Genomic DNA, 15,253 nt, shown 5'->3' on the forward strand with positions numbered 1-15,253 from the left:
GAGCTAAAGCTGAACATGAGGCGTCGTCACTCCAGCAGTGTCTTTGTGGTTAAAGCGCCCAACAACCAGAAGATCAGTGGTTCCATCTCAGCTCTGATCAGTGCAGAGGGATGGACACATCAGTGATGTGGGGGGATTGTTCAAACTTAGACATTGAAAAAAATCGAATAAAATCCTTGATATTTTGCAGTGATATTTGTCTAAACTGCCTCAGTCTGTGTCATGTGCTGCTCTTAATTAGAGCATCATGAGGGTCTTTTCAAACTGACTGTGAGTTACAACAGAAAAAGAAGAGAAGAGACGCTAAAGAGGGAATGTATGTTTGCAAAACACATGCTAAATGTAGACAATTTAGAATGATGTTGTAAAAAGGAAACTCATGAACTTATCGACAGGTTCAGTGTTTGTGCTTTGCTATAGTAACAGTAATATTGATATGGGCAAATATCAGTTATTGGCTACAACAGCCAAACCACCGATCTGATCTGATATCGATCTGGATCCAGATCTAGATCTGGATCTGGATATGTCGCTCAGGAAACGAAACTCCAAAAATCCCAATTGTGATCAACCTCAGGACCAAGAGAAACTTCTGCTTCTGAGGAAACATCTGTGAAGAAAACATACCATTGCTAATGTAGCTAAGTGTTACATGCTATAGCTGCACATGCTATAGCTGCACATGCTAGCGATGCTTGCTATGTTGTAAAATCGTCAGAATGATTAGTTTACTGTTCTGGCGTAACGCTGTGTCACCAATGTCCGTTAAGACTCAACTGTGACTCGACTTTATTATGGCGGGTGAAGACCGACGGAGAGGCACCTGCCGTTTGAGTCAATGATTAAAACGTGCCCTTTTCCACTGACCTCGGCACACTGCGGCGAGGGGCGGGTCAGGAGGGGTGGGTCAGGAGGGCCGGGTCAGGAGGGGCGGGTCAGGAGGGCTGGGTCAGGAGGGCCGGGTCAGGAGGGGCGGGTCAGGAGGGCCGGGTCAGTGAAACACCAGTGATCTGGAGCGACTTCTGTTCTCACATAAAACCAGAAGAATCTGCCACTTCCTGCTCAAAATATGTGCCAAAGTCGCCCAGCATCAGGTTTGTCTATTTTCTTCCACTATGACACGCTTCTGTCTGTGTGGACCAATCACAGCGCTCCTCTACTGATTACACCTTCAGAGATCCACGAGACGGAACTAAGACCTTGAAGGGTTGATGACAGCACTGAGCTTTACTCTATGTGGCTGCTGTGGACTTTCTACAGGATATTGCTCTTTTTGTTCTATTTGTTCTCTTAGATGTTCCATGCAGGTGTTTGGTTCTGCTCTTAGATGTTCCATGCAGGTGTTTGGTTCTGCTCTTAGATGTTCCATGCAGGTGTTTGGTTCTGCTCTTAGATGTTCCATGCAGGTGTTTGGTTCTGCTCTTAGATGTTCCATGCAGGTGTTTGGCTCTGCTCTTAGATGTTCCATGCAGGTGTTTGGTTCTGCTCTTAGATGTTCCATGCAGGTGTTTGGTTCTGCTCTTAGATGTTCCATGCAGGTGTTTGGTTCTGCTCTTAGATGTTCCATGCAGGTGTTTGGCTCTGCTCTTAGATGTTCCATGCAGGTGTTTGGTTCTGCTCTTAGATGTTCCATGCAGGTGTTTGGTTCTGCTCTTAGATGTTCCATGCAGGTGTTTGGTTCTGCTCTTAGATGTTCCATGCAGGTGTTTGGTTCTGCTCTTAGATGTTCCATGCAGGTGTTTGGCTCTGCTCTTAGATGTTCCATGCAGGTGTTTGGTTCTGCTCTTAGATGTTCCATGCAGGTGTTTGGTTCTGCTCTTAGATGTTCCATGCAGGTGTTTGGTTCTGCTCTTAGATGTTCCATGCAGGTGTTTGGGGGGGGTGCACGGGGCAGGGGCACACGGAGCAGGGGCGCACGGGGCAGGGGCGCACAGGGCAGGGGCGCACGGGGCAGGGGCGCACGGGGCAGGGGGTGCACGGGGCAGGGTGCGGCAAGTGGTACACATTATTGTAAAGTTCTTTCTGCTTCTCCATTCCTTTGTGGAACACCTCCACACCTGTCGCTAACAGCTGTAAGAGCTTTCTTTCTTGCGAGACGGAACATCTCGGAGACAAAGTTGTTGTTGTTGTTGTTGTTGTTGTCTAAACTGAAGAATGTGAATCCATGACATTATGTTCAGCAGGACCATTGTGTCTTCCAGTGCATTTTAGATATTAAAGGTCAGAGAAACGGCTAAATATCAGGACATGCATTTGTCTTTTAGCTCGGCCACGTTCCAGCAAATTCATGCTCCAAACACGGCTGGTTTGGCTAATGTTGTTGTTGTTTTTGACTGTTCGAACTCAATGTTTTATCACAGAAGCACATTCCTACTTCTGCAAATTTCCCTGACAGAGATAAAGCAGAAATAATAGAAACATATAGGTGCTAAAACGTATCACCACGGCGACCGGCGTCGACACGTTTCCCTGGCCGTGTGAGTGTGTCATGCTTTATGGCGCGCGGCCCTTTTATTCCCCTTCGCCCCGGGACAAGGGTTTGATCCTGCCTGGTTAAATAACGCTTAATAAATAGCGGTTTGAAGTGTTTGTTTCTCTTTTTAAGGCTGTAACGAAGCATCTGTCGTGACCTTTGACCCGCGCCCGTGCCGGGTGCCATCCCACGGGTCGATCTCCGTGCATCCAGCCTCGTATAGAGTAATCGGAACAGTCTGCTCGAGGTTACGCTAACGACCTCCGACTGTATTTAACAATCACATTATGGAGCCACATGCACACTCAGGATTACTGCTGCTCAATCTGACTAATGCACTCACTCATCTGAGCGCTGGCCTGGTTTGGAGAGGGAACACGCTCTCACACCGCCGCACAGTACCACTACTACGCCGTATAATGTACACACTCAGACCGGAGCCGCATCCTCTTTAGAGTCTGGAATGTTCAGAGCGTTTTCCACTTTGTGCCGGGCGTTCAGACCTTCTCTAGCCTAAAGACCTTCTTTAGGCTTCTCTCCGGGCGGTTTGAAGGATGTTGTGTGCTGCCGCGCTGCACAAACATCGCATCTCTTTCCATCACTCCGCTTTTGGACAATCGGCTTTGTCAGTGAAAGCCACGACACACTTTACAGGGAATAAAGACGTGTTACAAACAGAAACACGTCAGGAGCGCTCGTCTGTGTGTGCAGTGGTGCAGGACACGTGTAAATACTGCGTGTACTTTCTGCGGTCCTCCTGCCGGGCGTGTTCTCATTGTACACGGTCTTCTTTTTAAATACAAAACATGATAAAGCTCCATCAAAAACAGCCCGTCTGCTGCTGCTGCTGATGAAATCCATTATTGGTGTGATTAAAGCTATTGCACACAGTATAGGGCGTAAACAAGCTAATTAATGAATAATCGTCAGTTCATTTAGTAACTGGATGATGATTATCTGGTCTTCACAACACTGTGTGCTGAGAGAAGAGGTTTCATGACTCAGATAAAGCAGGAATGACATCAGAACGGCTCAGGAAGCATGAACATTGTGAAAACACAAAAAAAAGTGTCAGGATTTTAGCTTTATTTGAGTCAAATTTTTGTTTAAAAAATGATAATTATAATCTCTTACTCGCTGGCTTTTCGCAACACAAACAACAAATCAACTCATTTAATCATATTTGCTGGATTAATACATGAGTAAAATAATGGTTAGTGACAGCCCTGCACAAGTACCAAGAACTTAACATAATTTCACACTGTAAGCTACTATTTATCCCCAAAGCACCACACGTCGGACTGACTATTGGAACGTATGTGTTGGAAGTCGTTGTACTTTTTTTTGTAGTTTTTGGCCAGTTTTTGGGACTTGCTGGTGGAATAATAAACGTGGTAACGCTTCAGCTTCAGTGTGATCACGTCCACGCACTGATCCAGGCCCGAGCGCCTCTGACACGGCGACATCTTCCCACACCCGCCAGGACATCCAACACAACACAGCTCAAAGACAGGATCAATGGCATGGATCGGAGACGCTTTAGGGTCAGCGCAGGAGCAGGGGGCGGGGCTCGGGAACATGTGACGTGACAGAAACCACAGTCAGAGGTCGACCCACGCCTGCTGTTTCGCTCTTAAACTGGCGGATGCCGATATATATGTAGTTTCATCCAGAGAAACTGAAGGACAAAGAAATCTGCAAATATTGTGAGGCTGAAATGTTGGACTGAATGTATTATTTTTCCTCAAGATGATAAGAGGATATATAAAGATATGAAATGACTATGAACTAAAAGCAGAAAAATACTTCATAATAGAATTCTCACGTAGTAGAAGTAAGTAGTCTTCAAAATGACTCAAGTAAGAGTAAACGTGTATTTGTAAAAGACGTTTGCGAGGACAAAACATGAAATAATGAGGAAAATGTTGTATTTTCATGAGCCGCACAAACATGACAAATAATGTGTTCGGATCATTTTAAGGAAAGTAACTGAGCCTGAGTGAGAAAACGTGGACTTTTGAAGACATGTCCTGGTTGTACACATGAATCACACGTGTCTCATGTGTTGTTCTGCAGAGGTCTTCACCAGGACGTGAACATGGAGCTGTGAGTGCCTGAGAGCAGAGGAACCAGAGAGCACCATGAGCAAGAGAAAGGTAAAACACTTTTACACAGACGTACTGCGCTCAAACCAGAAGGAGACGTAGCATTCGGTGGACGATAGTTGTTTTGAAAGGCTAAACGTTGGCGCTGTGACCCATGCAGGTGGAGAGGTTCTGAGCATGAAGAGTGCATCTATATGAGAGACACATTGTTGCAAAAGCAGAGCTGAAAATGAGGCGGTTGCTGAAGCGAGAGCGTCGATTTTCCTTCGTGTCGTGTCACATGAGAAACACACTCTCATGACTCCAGCTCTGGACATAAACATCGGGGGTAAAAGGGTCAGATCCACTGCCCCTCCGGTCGACCTCGCCATCCAGCTCCCAGAGAGAAAATACTGCCCTTGTGTTATTGGGCAAGACACTTAACCTGCCTCACCCCCAGTGTCTGTGTGCACTTCTCCCTGACCTGTCCTTATGAGGCTGTTTGCTCCCGAACACCTTCACAGAGCATTTACCCTGAGATTAGATCACACTCAGTGACATGTGACATGTGACATGTGACATGTGACATGTGACATGTGACAGCTCCTGGATCAGCTCAGGGAAACTTTAAACACTGCAGTTTATCGCACTCAATCGTGTGACACGTTGTGTTTCTTTAGGCTTTATTCAACAGCGTCACAACATGTGGAGCACGAGCTGCTTCCACTTCAGAGCAGCAGAGTCACTTTTACACATTTAAGTCTGTGGTCGTGAGGTGAATAAGTGCACAACGGTTCCAGGGTTACGAGTACTTTTGTAAGCCACTGTGAATATGCAGGTCTAGTACTAGTGTACTAGTATACTGGTATACTAGTATACCGGTATACTAGTATACCAGTATACTAGTATACCGGTATACTAGTATACCAGTATACTAGTATACTAGTATACTGGTATACTAGTATACTGGTATACCAGTATACTAGTATACCAGTATACTAGTATACTGGTATACTGGTATACTGGTATACCAGTATACTAGTATACCAGTATACCAGTATACTAGTATACTGGTATACTGGTATACCAGTATACTAGTATACCAGTATACTAGTATACTAGTATACTGGTATACTAGTATACCGGTATACTAGTATACTGGTATACTAGTATACCAGTATACTAGTATACTGGTATACTAGTATACTGGTATACCAGTATACCAGTATACCAGTATACTAGTATACTGGTATACTAGTATACTAGTATACTAGTATACTGGTATACTAGTATACTGGTATACTAGTATACTAGTATACCAGTATACTAGTATACTGGTATACTAGTATACTGGTATACTAGTATACCAGTATACTAGTATACTAGTATACTAGTATACTAGTATACCAGTATACTAGTATACTGGTATACTGGTATACTGGTATACCAGTATACTAGTATACCAGTATACTAGTATACTGGTATACTAGTATACCAGTATACTAGTATACCGGTATACTAGTATACCAGTATACTAGTATACTAGTATACTGGTATACTAGTATACTGGTATACCAGTATACCAGTATACTAGTATACTGGTATACTAGTATACTGGTATACCAGTATACCAGTATACCAGTATACTAGTATACTGGTATACTAGTATACTAGTATACTAGTATACTGGTATACTAGTATACTGGTATACCAGTATACCAGTATACTAGTATACTGGTATACTGGTATACTAGTATACTGGTATACCAGTATACCAGTATACCAGTATACTAGTATACCAGTATACTAGTATACTGGTATACTGGTATACTGGTATACCAGTATACCAGTATACCAGTATACTAGTATACTGGTATACTAGTATACTGGACATACGAGGGTGTACATGAGTAAATACTTCTAAAACTGATGAGTTTGTGTTTGAGTGATGTGTTTTCTAATATTTTCCCTGGAGACACTAATCCTTACACTGAGAAAATATATAACTTATATAATATAAACTAATATATAATATAATAATATAATATAATGTAATGTAATATAAAGTCATGCTTTCACATTGCATTGTGTGTATTCAGAGTTGGTGCAGATTGTGAATGAATAATCCACTCCTCAGGCGTCTGCAAAGACATTATATTATATTATATTATATTGTATTATATTATTATATTATATTATATTGTATTATATTATTATATTATTATATTATATTATTATTTTATTATATTATTATATTATTATATTATTATATTATATTATAATATATTATATATTATATTATATTATTACATTATATTATTATATTATTATATTATATTTATCCTTTGCATGATTGTTATTATCAATAGTGTGAAACAGCTAGTTTACATTCCAGCCAAATCAAGATTCATAAACTCTGCTGCAATGAACGGTTCAAACTTAATATTTACATATTGATGTGTTAGAAAAGCCCAGTTAAAGTGAGAACGTGCTGTTCACAGACGCCTCCATCAGACGTGACTGAGCTGCAGCTGTTCAGTGCAGCTGAACGTGCAAAGTGTCACTCTGAGGTGTGAAGCTGGTGCAGACACGCCCCAAAAGTCTCACAGCTGGAATCGCTGACACAGGCGTGTCCGTAAAGTCGGGCCCTGAACGCTTTGGCACAGCTTTTCATTCAAGAAAAATCTTAAAATCATGTGTAATTTTCCTTTCACGTCACAATGTGCCACTTTGTGTTCCCCGTTCACAAAAACAACGACTGAAGTGACAAAAGGTGTGGTTCAGAGCCAGTGGAACACAAGGCTCTGCACACGATGCTGGAGTGAAGCAGGTGGTTGATGAAGGAGGCGAGCAGGCCACATTATGGAGATGGTGGTTTCCATAACAACAAGCGGCTGCTGGATTCATGGACTTATGATGATACATTTAGGCAGAATCTTGTTCTCTATTATGCAAAGAGTGTATTAAGCCCATGCAGCACATGCAGACCGCACTCTGAAGATGAACAGAGGATGTAAACTTGTGTAGACGCTTTTCTGCTGGAGGAAGACAAATGCTGGATGTCTGTGCCGCACGCGCAGAGCATTAGTCGCATTATGTCTGAAAAGATTGAAAAGAGCAAATAAAAGACGCATGTTCGGTTCTGATGTGTCTGTGAACAGGAGCCGCAGTGAGAGCTGCAGTTCTGTGTCAGCGAGCAGCAGAAACCTCAGAATGCAGGAGAAGAAAGAGCACTCACACATGCAGCAAGCACTCTAGCCTCACAGCAAGAAGGTTCCAGGTTTGAATCCCAGACGTGTCAGGGTGGAACGCATGAGATAGAATACATCATGTACATGTGCAGGCTGAGGAGGAGTGAGAGGAAAGAAATACTCTGTGATTAAACCCTAGCATCACTCCAGCTTTAAACTCTTTTGTGGTTTAACATCGGAGCGAGGGACTAAGTGGGCGGGGCATGTTGTTGTCATGGTTTCATAATGTACAGGACCTTTAAATCAGGTCCAACCCATTAAACCTGAGACTACACTTTGTAAAGCAGGACGTACAGTGCTAAACCAGGAAGAGACAAAGAAAAAAATCTAAACCTGGACTAAACGTGGACTAAACCCGGACTAAAAGGGGACTAAACATGGACTAAACCAGGATTAAACCAGGACTAAACCCGGACTAAATGTGGACTAAACACAAACTAAAAGTGGACTAAACGTGGACTAAACGTGGACTAAACCCGAACTAAACCCGGACTAAACCCGGACTAAACCTGGACTAAACCAGGGCTAAACCAGGACCCCATTATGTCCACGTTCGTCCCAGAACCTTGACTGCAGCAGGACGAGTCTGAATGTATCTGACCTGGATACGGAAACAGCTCCTCCTCACGTGCGCGTTTAACCCTCGACGTTCCCTCAACACTGTGTTAAGCTAAATCAGAACAAATATCCATCTTTTAATGTCGTTTACACAGCCAGGACTTCGAGGACAATCACTGTTTGAACCTAGTGATGTCAGAGGTCAGACCATTGACCTGCACTGCTGACCAGCTTTGATGCTATTGTCCAGCGATCAGGGTCAGTATCAGGGTCAGGATCAGGGTCAGGATCAGGGTCAGGATCAGGGTCAGGGTCAGGGTCTGGATCAGGATCAGGGTCAGTATCAGGGTCAGAGTCAGGGTCAGGATCAGGGTCAGGGTCAGTATCAGAGTCAGGGTCAGGGTCTGGATCAGGATCAGGGTCAGTATCAGGGTCAGAGTCAGGGTCAGGATCAGGGTCAGGATCAGGGTCAGTATCAGAGTCAGGGTCAGTATCAGGGTCAGAGTCAGGGTCTGGATCAGGGTCAGAGTCAGGATCAGGGTCAGAGTCAGGGTCTGGATCAGGATCAGGGTCAGAGTCAGGGTCTGGATCAGGGTCAGAGTCAGGATCAGGGTCAGTATCAGAGTCAGGGTCAGTATCAGGGTCAGAGTCAGGGTCTGGATCAGGGTCAGAGTCAGGATCAGGGTCAGAGTCAGGGTCTGGATCAGGGTCAGAGTCAGGATCAGGGTCAGTATCAGAGTCAGGGTCAGTATCAGGGTCAGAGTCAGGGTCTGGATCAGGGTCAGAGTCAGGATCAGGGTCAGAGTCAGGATCAGGGTCAGAGTCAGGGTCTGGATCAGGGTCAGAGTCAGGATCAGGGTCAGTATCAGAGTCAGGGTCAGTATCAGGGTCAGAGTCAGGGTCTGGATCAGGATCAGGGTCAGAGTCAGGGTCTGGATCAGGATCAGGGTCAGAGTCAGGGTCTGGATTAGGGTCTGGATCAGGGTCAGAGTCTGGATCAGGGTCAGTATCAGGGTCAGAGTCAGGGTCAGGGTCTGGATCAGAAAAGGTTTTTTTCCATTGTTAATGAACAGAATTCACAAACAGACGAGCTTTTGGTGCAACATAAAACAATGAACACTGACAAAACAAGATGTATAGAATCAAAAAGCATATATAAAAGAAAAACAACTTCAATGTACAATAGGATACAAATAAAAATAGTCTTACAATGTACACAAACGGACAGTTAAATGTACAGATGAAGTGCAGAAAGTGAACAGTGAGTGACAGAAGTGAAAGAGGTTTAGACGTGTTCTTTTCTCTTCTTATTCTTCCCGAGACGTCAAAGGCAGCGAGAACGCTTCAGAACTGACAAAGACTTGTGTTTGAATAGAAACTTTCTTATGAGGATTCATCAAAAAAGCGTGAATGAAGCGATACACAACTCCATATATTATGTGTTTGATGAGGGAACAATGTGCATAATACATTACATACAGTACATATGTCCTTTAAAAGACACATTATGCATTATTTGCATCGTCAGTGCCCTTTAAACATGCTCTTGAGTACTTTTACTTTTGGTATTTTGCTATATTTTGACGTCACAAAGCTGGGAAATTTGAAACCAATAGATTTCTGGAGCTCAGTGAGAGAGGACGTCCTAAAAGAAGAGTGAATAAAGCGAAACACAACTCAGAAAACAATGTTATAACCAGGGCTGTCAAAATGAATGCAATAACACATGTGATTATTCCTCTGCCCCGTCTCACCCTCCTCTGCCCCGTCCCACCCTCCTCCGCCCTGTCTCACCCTCCTCGCCCCGTCTCACACTCCTCTGCCCCGTCTCACCCTCCTCCGCCCCGTCTCACCCTCCTCTGCCCCGTCTCAACCTCCTCTGCCCCGTCTCACCCTCCTCTGCCCCGTCTCACACTCCTCTGCCCCGTCTCACCCTCCTCTGCCCCGTCTCACACTCCTCTGCCCCGTCTCACCCTCCTCTGCCCCGTCTCACACTCCTCCGCCCCGTCTCACACTCCTCTGCCCCGTCTCACCCTCCTCTGCCCCGTCTCACCCTCCTCCTCTGGCCCGTCTCACCCTCCTCTGCCCCGTCTCACCCTCCTCCGCCCCGTCTCACACTCCTCTGCCCCGTCTCACCCTCCTCTGCCCCGTCTCACCCTCCTCCGCCCCGTCTCACCCTCCTCTGCCCCGTCTCACCCTCCTCCGCCCCGTCTCATCCTCCTCCGCCCCGTCTCACACTCCTCTGCCCCGTCTCACCCTCCTCCGCCCCGTCTCACCCTCCTCCGCCCCGTCTCACCCTCCTCCGCCCCGTCTCACCCTCCTCCGCCCCGTCTCACCCTCCTCTGCCCCGTCTCACCCTCCTCTGCCCCGTCTCACACTCCTCCGCCCCGTCTCACACTCCTCTGCCCCGTCTCACCCTCCTCAGCCCCGTCTCACTCTCCTCTGCCCTGTCTCACCCTCCTCCGCCCCGTCTCACATTCCTCCGCCCCGTCTCACACTCCTCTGCCCCGTCTCACACTCCTCTGCCCCGTCTCACCCTCCTCTGCCCCGTCTCACCCTCCTCAGCCCCGTCTCACCCTCCTCTGCCCTGTCTCACCCTCCTCCGCCCCGTCTCACACTCCTCTGCCCCGTCTCACACTCCTCTGCCCCGTCTCACCCTCCTCTGCCCCGTCTCACCCTCCTCAGCCCCGTCTCACCCTCCTCTGCCCTGTCTCACCCTCCTCCGCCCCGTCTCACACTCCTCCGCTCCGTCTCACCCTCCTCCGCCCCGTCTCACCCTCCTCCGCCCCGTCTCACACTCCTCCGCCCCGTCTCACCCTCCTCCGCCCCGTCTCACCCTCCTCCGCCCCGTCTCACCCTCCTCAGCCCCGTCTCACCCTCCTCTGCCCTGTCTCACCCTCCTCTGCCCCGTCTCACCCTCCTCAGCCCCGTCTCACCCTCCTCAGCCCCGTCTCACCCTCCTCTGCCCCGTCTCACCCTCCTCTGCCCCGTCTCACCCTCCTCCGCCCCGTCTCACCCTCCTCCGCCCCGTCTCACACTCCTCTGCCCCGTCTCACCCTCCTCCGCCCCGTCTCACCCTCCTCTGCCCTGTCTCACCCTCCTCCGCCCCGTCTCACCCTCCTCTGCCCCGTCTCACACTCCTCTGCCCCGTCTCACCCTCCTCCGCCCGTCTCACCCTCCTCTGCCCTGTCTCACACTCCTCCGCCCCGTCTCACACTCCTCTGCCCCGTCTCACCCTCCTCCGCCCCGTCTCACACTCCTCTGCCCCGTCTCACCCTCCTCTGCCCCGTCTCACCCTCCTCTGCCCTGTCTCACCCTCCTCCGCCCCGTCTCACCCTCCTCTGCCCCGTCTCACCCTCCTCTGCCCCGTCTCACCCTCCTCTGCCCCGTCTCACCCTCCTCAGCCCCGTCTCACCCTCCTCTGCCCCGTCTCACCCTCCTCTGCCCCGTCTCACCCTCCTCCGCCCCGTCTCACCTTCCTCTGCCCCGTCTCACACTCCTCTGCCCCGTCTCACCCTCCTCCGCCCCGTCTCACCCTCCTCTACCCTGTCTCACCCTCCTCTGCCCTGTCTCACCCTCCTCTGCCCCGTCTCACACTCCTCCGCCCCGTCTCACACTCCTCCGCCCCGTCTCACACTCCTCCGCCCCGTCTCACCCTCCTCTGCCCCGTCTCACACTCCTCCGCCCCGTCTCACACTCCTCCGCCCCGTCTCACACTCCTCTGCCCCGTCTCACACTCCTCTGCCCCTATGTGTCTTTAATCCACTAAAGCTTCTGTTCAAGTACATTTACCTACATACATAATATATAATTAGAAACTATAGATTTGTTATATTAATAGTAATATTAAATTATAGGTAAAGTGTGTGAACGTGTCAAAATAGACATTTGGATAATTACATAATTAAAAAGCGTGTGCGATTAATCAGGATTTATCACATTCTTATTTATCATATTACATTTTTAAAAAAGATGTTACAATTGTTTGGCTTTATTAGGCAGGACATTTTAGTGTGAAATGGGGAGGAGAGAGAGGGAGGACATGAGGTAAACTGAACCCACTACACTGCAGCCGGCTGCACATGGAGCTCGGCATGTGCTGCTGACCTAACCACTCCACCATCGGGCATCACTGGATTACATGAATTGGATTGACAGCACGAGTTAGAACATGGTTAAAACAGCTGGACTAAAATACCACACGACATGTCGACTTCACACGTCCTGTAGTTATTGTCCCGCTCCATCTGCAGCAGCCGCGCAGCAGCCGCGCAGCATCTGCGCAGCAGCCGCGCAGCCTCGTGCTGCATTATACCTCTGTTTGTCTGACGCTTGCTCTCTCTGTACTATAAACGGGCTGTTTAGTGTTTATATAGGTCACGCTGCACATTAGCATCTTCCGTTTGCCTGTCATTTTTTCACAGAGCATTGTCTGTGCGGCGGCGGCGGCGCAGCGTTAGCCCGTACACAAGCCTGCGGCACGCTGCTCAATTCTGCTGCAGCTCTGCAAAGGCTTCCATCATAACTCTTAACGGTCTGGAGCGCCGCCTTCTTTTAATTAGCATCCACGCTGAATTAGCTAATGAATTATGAACGCTTCCACGCGCTAAGTGCTCCGACTGCTAATGCACTCCTCCATTCTCCCCGGCCGCCCCGCTCACATCCTGCCCTTAGCAGCCGCAAAGCGATACAGACGCTATTTGATTACTGGATGTGGAAGTATTAGTGATGAGGTTAGAAGAGAGAGAGAGACGGGCCGGAGCGAGGAGGGAGATTATGGAGGCGCTTTTTGGTCAAATGATAAATAAATCTATTGTAATCAGCGGCGACAAAGTAAAAGGTGTCTGCGCTTTACTGACATCATTTTTTGCAGAGGATTCTTTTGACTTTGACTCACCACCGGTATTGACTCCTCTGCATGTTTGAGCAGCAGCCGCCGGAAACGTACGAAGCGAAGGCATGAAAATGTTGATTGGCCCGAGAGGATTTTGTCTCGCACAGAAGAGAAGATCAACACGAATGAGATGGATGAAGAATACAGATGAGGCCAGCAGAGTCAGAGCAGAGTCAGAGCAGAGTCAGAGCAGAGTCAAAGCAGAGTCAAAGCAGAGTCAGAGCAGAGTCAGAGCAGAGTCAAAGCAGAGTCAAAGCAGAGTCAGAGCAGAGTCAGGGCAGAGTCAGAGCAGAGTCAAAGCAGAGTCAGAGCAGAGTCAGAGCAGAGTCAGGGCAGAGTCAGAGCAGAGTCAGAGCAGAGTCAGAGCAGAGTCAGAGCAGAGTCAAAGCAGAGTCAGAGCAGAGTCAGGGCAGAGTCAGAGCAGAGTCAGAGCAGAGTCAAAGCAGAGTCAGAGCAGAGTCAGAGCAGAGTCAGAGCAGAGTCAGAGCAGAGTCAGAGCAGAGTCAAAGCAGAGTCAGAGCAGAGTCAAAGCAGAGTCAGGGCAGAGTCAGAGCAGAGTCAGAGCAGAGTCAGAGCAGAGTCAGAGCAGAGTCAGAGCAGAGTCAGAGCAGAGTCAGAGTGGCAGGGTTAGAGTTTGCTGAGCGGCTGAATACTGCTGTGTCTCACGTCTTCATTGGAGACATCACAAACCTTGGACGGTAGAAGACAGTATTCGGTCCAAAAGGACGATGCGTGTCCGTCACAATCGCGTGTATTTGTTTCCTTCCAGCCTCACAATCTTCTCTCAATCAAAACTTCTTATTATTGTGATGTCAACATTAAAAGTCTGTCATTTCCTTTAAAATATACTAATCTTGCACTGCAGCCAGTTTCTGCGAACTTGGCGGTAGTGTTGGCGTTCCAATCCAGTTTATTATCAACGATTGTGCCAAGGCTCTTGAACTCTGGCGCCGTTTCAGCGGCGGTGTTGTCCACGCTCGAGTGGCTCGGTGCGTTTTTACCTCGAATCAAGAATGAATCGTTTTGCATTTCCTGTGTTTGAAATCAACAACTTGTCACGACTCCAGAACTGTCACATTCGGCGCTGCAGTTCTCTTTGGGGCTGTTTTAAAGACCAGCAATCACAACGTCACCAGCATTATTTCAGACGTGAGCGGTGGGTTTTCTGGCTGACACAGTGTGAAGACTGAGGGAGACAATACGTGCCCCTGACGTACTCGTAACTGACGATGAGTAATTATTGGCACTTAAACAATGCTAGCTCCGCCGCACCAGCTCAAGAAAATCCGTTCTGACCGTGCTAAAGGCAAACGGTATAATAGCTCCAGTCGTATGCTGACCAGCTTGAGCAGTCGCCGTTGCATCTGCAGATGATCCAAGTGGTCATAACACATAACACTCATTATAGGTCTCGAATTAGACAGAACAAGTCGTTAAGAACATTTCAGAAGTGACGGGGTGCGATTGGTCTAAAGTCAATGTCGCAAGTTTTCTATCATTTCTATTTTCCATATGTTGGGAATAATCTGTAGGTAAAGAGAAGTCCTGAATAGATTTGCACAGAAAGGACCTAATTTTATGAGGGCAACACATGGAGAACATGCTGTACCTGACGGCGATGTAAACTGAAGTGAGTGTGTAGGAGTTGAGTGATTGGTGCTAGTTTTGTGGCAGCTTTGGTTTCAGAAGCGTATAATCATCATCAAGTGTGCAGCGTGACACGAGATGTAAAGCCTGTTGTGAAGGTTATAAGGCGCTATAGCAATCCAATAACGTCGTACGCTAAATACCTCAGTTTCCAATCACTTACCTTGGTATTTCCACTAGTCCAAGTGCTATAATGTTATTCATATCCTCCCGCGTATGAAAGAGGTTCAAAGTGTGATGTTTATTAAAGAATTGGTGTAGGTTTCAAACACACAGCATGAGACATGTTTAATTTGTATGTTTAATAGTTATGTGGGGCACCAGCCGTATTTAGGCAACTATCACT

At 47.4% G+C, this 15,253-nt stretch overlaps 1 protein-coding gene across 1 annotated transcript in view; it reads left to right on the forward strand.

Moving 5' to 3' along the window:
- The first annotated feature begins 4,549 nt into the window (after window positions 1-4,549).
- The window catches only part of lrrc4cb (leucine rich repeat containing 4C, genome duplicate b), a 58,587-nt gene continuing 47,883 nt past the window's right edge, over window positions 4,550-15,253 (forward strand). Inside the window, exon 1 of the mRNA XM_072465692.1 lies at window positions 4,550-4,629. The gene's annotated coding sequence lies outside the window, so the exon portion shown is untranslated. The remainder of the gene's footprint in view (window positions 4,630-15,253) is intronic.

This window comes from Eucyclogobius newberryi, unplaced genomic scaffold (genome assembly GCF_026437365.1).
Source record: "Eucyclogobius newberryi isolate DKJ021-1_F unplaced genomic scaffold, fEucNew1.0.hap1 SCAF_5, whole genome shotgun sequence".
Lineage (NCBI taxonomy): Eukaryota > Metazoa > Chordata > Actinopteri > Gobiiformes > Gobiidae > Eucyclogobius > Eucyclogobius newberryi.